The sequence below is a fragment of the Phallusia mammillata genome, chromosome 3, assembly GCF_965637545.1.
Source record: "Phallusia mammillata chromosome 3, kaPhaMamm4.hap1.1, whole genome shotgun sequence".
Taxonomy (NCBI): Eukaryota; Metazoa; Chordata; class Ascidiacea; order Phlebobranchia; family Ascidiidae; genus Phallusia; species Phallusia mammillata.
In genome coordinates, this window is record NC_137254.1 from 17,851,129 (window position 1) to 17,857,745 (window position 6,617).

The following is a 6,617-nucleotide window of genomic DNA, read 5'->3' on the forward strand; positions in this document are numbered from 1 at the left end:
ACGAAAGTTCTAACTGATTGGCTTAGGGTATTTTTATGCCAGAATATGTAATATGTTTCATAAACGACGAATTTGTAAACAAACTATTCCTTTCGTTAGTGATGAAATATTTTAAAGCAATCTGTTTTATAACTTATCCATATTGCAAGAAAATTGAATAACCAATCGGCGCAAATTGAAATCATGATTGCAATTTATATATCGATTTTAAACTGTATTGGACGACTCAATCTTTTACATGTGATGCCTATACGAGTCCTAGTAAATAAGCGCTACCGTATTTAATGCAATTTGAAGGCTTAATTTAAGGTCACTATGTGAAAAATAAAACTATAAACAGAACAACATTCTCTCGATTACAAATTCCGTTGGGGGCTTAAATTTTCTGTTTTACGCTTTTTTACAAGGTGATGCTATGGTGACACTCCTAGTTTACTGTGATTTATTTGTGAGTTTAGCGCTGGTGCCAGCTATTAACACACCTTTACATCAGTGATAAACATGTTTTTTGTTGTTTTAGACACTACAGGCAACAAAGATGAAGCAAATGAAGCATCTTCCACCAGTTTCAAGCTTGTGGTGTTGGTTCTACTCGCTGGTGTAATAATTGGAGCTGGTTACTTCATATGGGGTAGAAATGCATAAAATCCAGTTTGAAAAAAAAACGTCTGTCGACATAAATTGCACGTATTCATTTAAAACGTTAATGTTAGTAACAAAATCGGTGCCCTTTTCAGTTTGAAACGGTGTGTAAACTTTCAACTGTGTATTTATGTAATCATTTCGCCGTTACTGCTATCCCATTGTATCGTCCTGTACCCATTTAGAGCAAGCTATTTGTTCTTTTGACGCAGCACGTTCTCTTCCGTGATGCACATTATTAAACGTTAAAAATCCATTATTAAACATAAAATGTGTTTAAAATCTGCACCGTTCTTCTCGATATTTTTGGGTTTGTCATTTACTATTTCTGTTGAGCAAAGGCCACAGGTCCTAAATTTAGAGGTCCACCATTTAAAAAAGTTGGCTGAGAACCACTGGTCAAAACATTAGTAAAACGTTACAAATTTACTCCCATTTGTGGCAAATAAGACCTGCATTAAAAACTTGTTGTGTTATTGTGTTGTGCACTTGTTGTGACTGCTTTATACGGAGAGCATCAGAAAATACAGATTACAAAACCAAACACGATTTTTTAATGCGTTTTATAACATGTCCAGACTTATAATCCAACACAACATTTTTTCTGATTTACAATTACTCCTGGTTTGTGTTCATTGTATCCAGTGAAATACTCGTAACAAACTATTCAAAACGAATAATTCTGTAGTATTTTCTGTAGGTAAGCAGCAACACTCATGACACCAAACACGATAAGCGGTTAAGCACATTATTCATTTTAGATTTTAAAAGTAAAAGAAAAGGAAAAATACTGAGAATAATTGCCATTTGGTTACTATCTGTTTCACGTATTTCACCCTGTGCAATTTGGTATTCACATTACGAAGTATGTTGCTCCCGTCAAAAGGACGAAATATGCGAAGACAGTTAATTTTGCAATGTTGAACTGCGCTTTGTGCAGATGAACATTATGGACGATAGTTTTTTAACATATCTCTCGTTTAGGTCTTTTTGAAGTTTTAGTTTTCTTGGCAAGCTTAAACTTTCCCTAAATTTTTTTTCTCTAATTTTTTTTTCTCAAAAACCCTCAAAGCACATCAAATCAACCTTCTCGTGGTTAATTTACCCACTGTTTGAAACCCATATTAAGGACGAAAACACATTGTTGACATCCGAGGTTCTTAAACTGTGTGTCGTTTAGATTTTTCAAGAGCACCACGATAATTAATTCACGGCACAGTTCCATGGCACATATTCAGTTAAGTTTTTAGTTTTTACCAATACATTTAGACCTCAGGAATTTCTAGCGCGTGCTGATTTCATTTTGTCAGAAATTGTTTCTGCGTATTTTCAATTTTATTAATAATAAAACAGAAAATGAACTTGTATAGTTGTGCACAATATAGCGTAAGGCTGTTTTAGCCTATTTTGTTTACCAAATTAGTATGATTTCTTTTCGTCCGTTCAAAACACCTGCAAAAAAAAAAAAAACGGTTTTGCTGCTGATATAATTTATTTTCGTTGAGGGTAGCAATATTTTGCGACGCTTTGGCCAGTTAAGCAAGTTTCTAATTAGTTATTATAAGTATTTGTTGATCCTTGACATTCTGGAGTGTTGTTTTAGTGTATTTATAACCACTAGGTTTTCACAGTTGTGTGCTGTGTTTTTCGTGCCACAATTTCATAATGTGTTGATATGTTGCGCCAAGGTGCACGTAAATAAAATTCAATGCAATACGCCGCATATTAAGACCAGAGTAAAGGAACGAAGTCAATTAGTCCGTCGTGCTATTGGCATTTAGGGAAACCGCAAACGCAGTAGTGTCGAATAGCCGACAGGAGATATTTTTTGCATCTTCTGATACCACTTTGTAATCACGAAGTGTGTTATACCAAAGCTGCTTCCGTTTTAGGTATATGAGCATAGTGTATACTTGCATCACCTAACACACCGTTTATATATTGCAATTTGTACCTGTGTTCTTGTGGTTAATGTTGATATTGAAGGCAAATACCATAATAAAAACCCCATACCCCCGCAGATATCTCGATCAAACCTGTTCCAAGTTTTAATGCTGGGTAATTTTGCTACTTTTTTTCCTTTCGTTCTGCACGCGTTCAGCGATTCGTTCTTCAGTTATTTTCGCTTCGCTGGAAATAGGCACAATAATACCACGTCATGTCCTTTTTTCTCAGGCAAAAGGGGTTACTGGGCCCCAGGGGTGAATAAAAGGGGTCCGAGTGTAGCGGGGTTTGTGCATTTCAATTTTCTTGCTACTTGAAAGGTGCTTGGAATACAACGATGAGCGAAAAAGTAAGTCATTTTTTGTGTTCGATGCAATTATAAAGCCGTGTAAAAGCTTTTAAAATTAATGTCAGTTGTTTTAATTTTAAGGCTCTATAAATGTCATTCGTATTTTTAACATTAACAGTTGGAAGATTGCAATTTAAAAAGCAGATAGTTGTAGTATTGTGACGGAACGTTATGTGAGAAAAGTTATCTCAACTGAAAAACTTTGCACACAAGCGTTTAATATCGTTTTTAACGATTTCTAACTGCCAATATTAAAACGAAACACAAAAAAAACTAAAATTGGATTTCAATCAAATGAAACAAAAATCTTAGAAATAACAAAATTATACGTGTAAAAGCTAAAATGCACCAAAGCTGTGAAATAGCCTACTGTAAAGTTAAATTTGCCATAAAAAAAACAAAATGCTAATCCTACGACACAGTCTTCTTGATCACATTGTTTTTAACTGAAATTTTTCAATAAGTCCATGTCTTGCTTGAAATAAATATGTCTTTAAATTACACGATTTAAACAAAACAAAACTAAAACTTCGTTTAATAAATAATATATGTCCATCTATGGTAGTTGTCCATTATAAACTCTTAATTTCCTAGTGAGATAACCAATCACACTTTTATGATTTGCAATAATGCAAATCTTTGCAATAACTTGAAAACTCCTTTCGGCCAAAAACACTCTAACCATAACGTTCTAAAACCACATTCTGCAAACGTATTTTAAAGATTTTTAACAGGTAAAAAAGGACAGAAATTGACACAAAGTAATTCCAGTTTGACTTTAAAAAAGAAAAAAAAAGAAATAATAAACTAAGAATTCGAATATTCATTTATTAACAAACCACATAGCCTTAAAACTTAATTATTTTCTGCAATCTATTTTTTAACACTTTTAAACGAAAAAAGACGCGAAATAACAGAAAAAAATATGTATTTTTGTCATGGACATTTTTTTGGGCAAATGAAGCCTAAAAATTAATACTAGAATCCATTCTGCATGTTTGATCAATTGTTTACGTTTACGTTAAAAAATGTTCTATACGTTTGGTTAACCACAAAAACCTTCGCGGGCCGGTTAAAATCAAAGATCCCTCAAGCCGTAGTTTACTGACCCCTGGTTTGGAATATCTGATCATTGGAACTGAGCTAAACCAACAATTGTTGTGTTTCCGTTTTTGCGGGATTGTTGTTCCACAAAATGATGAGTCATCCTTTGCACAACACATAACCGCCACGTCATATAAGTTTCCAATGCTGCTACAAAAGCGTATGCGTCGGCAATAACGCGTCACCGCTTTTGTGACGTCACAGATTTACCGGTCGGTTGCACTCGGTGCGAAAACAAAGTTTTGCGTAAACAGCGAATGCGCGACAGCACGTAGAACCTTATTTTACCAGAAGATCTGCCGCAAATATTTTTAAACCCCGAAGAACTCTCTTGACTTGAGATTCAATTTTTTCTTCGCTTTGCTTTGACTGAGTTTTCTCTTTGAGTTTTCGAAGTATTCATTGTAAATAAAATGTCAAAACAAATAAACCATATGTAGTTAAACGGTAACATTTACGTACCTTTCCTCGTTGGGCAAGGTGCACACCAGTTGATTTCAAACTGCAAACATGCATATTTGGTGTTTGCTGCCCTTTTCTCAGGTTACAACATAGGTTTATCGCCAGAAACGTACTTTTTCTTCTTGTAAATAGGTGCTTTCAAAAAACCTATGTGACAACCATTTTTAATTGCAAGATAAGTGCTTCAAATTTATCGACAATAAATGCAAAGTGGAGACAAAAAGCTAGCTAATGCAGTTGACAACACAATTCTCTTACAATTTTTTTCAAATATTTTATCGGCAACGCCATATTCGTGACTTTCCAGAAAAATTTAATCACTACTTAGCGAAATATTGGTGTTTTTTTTACTCATAAATATATGTTAACACTTTTCAGCTTGATCTTTGCATCCATTGCTTTTTTGTATGTTGTATGTAATAAATTTCCATTTGTCATCTTTGTTTGGATTCGTAAACCAAATCTTTCATGTGTATTCACATAACCTAACAAACAATGATTGCGATGGGACGCGTCTCCTTTTTAAACCTAACCTCTAGTGCGAGTTCATATTGCACGTTTTGGAAAGCCAGTATTTATAGACATGTCAAAAAGATTCACGTTTTGACCTATCTGCTTCCCCTAAAAAAGAAAACTACACTGATATATTACAACCTGTTGATGAATGTTTCCCACGATATTTTGACTTGTGGTAAAGCCACGTATCTAAATAGCGTTTTGTTCGTGCGAAACAAGAGATGTGTGTTGCGTAAAGTCTAGAGCGTATTTACTTTTCGTGATGTTTTAAGCAAATCAAATCAACGGTTGCGATGTGGGCTACGCACGAATAAACAGAACAGAGGATTGGCTTTCAACGCATGTCAGTCAGGAAGCAGAACTTTGCACGCTTCGAGTTTTGCTTTCTGCAAAGGTGAATTTCAACTATCAAATTTTGCGGGCATCGACCTCAGGGGTCTGTAAAGTGACACCTAGCGAGTTCTGATTCATAATTACCCAGAAAATGTCAGAAAAAACCTGTCGTTTACAAAATATTATCCTTTGTATTCTATTTTAACGTTTTCCAAACAATATGCAATAGTTTATCAAGGTTCTGCTAATTTCTTTCAAACAGTCTGATACACAACATACGAATTAGGGGTTTAACGCAATTGTTAGCGATTACAAGTCAGAGCCCGAATCACGTAAACATATTAATTTAAATTAAAATGTGACCCTCATCCCCCCACAAAAAAATGAAAAAAGGATCTGACTTGCATGTTTAAACCAAATCGACATAAAATTCAACCAATTTTGCATGAAAGCCGGCAAAGTTTTTTCAAATTATGCTGCAGATTTTTTTAAATTGTCAAATGTTTTTGTCCTAATAGAAAAAGTTTCAAAAATGTTTTAAAAAATAGTTATGTTCTCACCAAAGGCTTGATTTACATTTAACCGGATCATGACGTGTATAATGAAGTCAATAATTGACACGTCACAGAAAAAAGGTTGACTCGCAATAATTTCCTATGACGTCATTTGTCGGTGATGTGTCAACCGCTACAAAAAAGTCAAAAAAAGATTTTCGAAGGTTTGTACAGTCATGCTTAAACGGTTTTGCCTTAACGGTTTTAAATTCACTGAAGCGTGTAAAATCGTGACTCAGATCCCTGATCGATAGGGTAAAATGTCTCTCCAAACTATCAAGTTACTAAACCCCTAAACCTCTTCAAACGGACCCTGAGCTCCTGTTGGCATTCCTTGAAATCTACGCTCCTGAAATTTGTCATGATGTAAAAGTGTGGTGTACCGGGCGAAAGGTCAACCTTCTAACTTTTGACGAACTGCTGCTTTGGGTTAAATGGGAAATAATTAATCCTTAATTGTCACGTGACCAACAACCTTTTGCATCAAGATCGTGCCATAGTGACCCTAATTAGTTACAAAAAATGCGTAATGTGTGTTGAAATTAGCGGCAGCTTTTCCGGATCAATTATTTTTTTCTGTAAACAACTTTTGTTGTTATACTCTGTTTCGCACAATATTTCAAAAAATTAGCGTACAAAGAGTCCAAGGTGAATATCTACGTTTCCTAAAAGTCTGTTCACACATTTTTAAAACCAAATACCGAAAACGTATG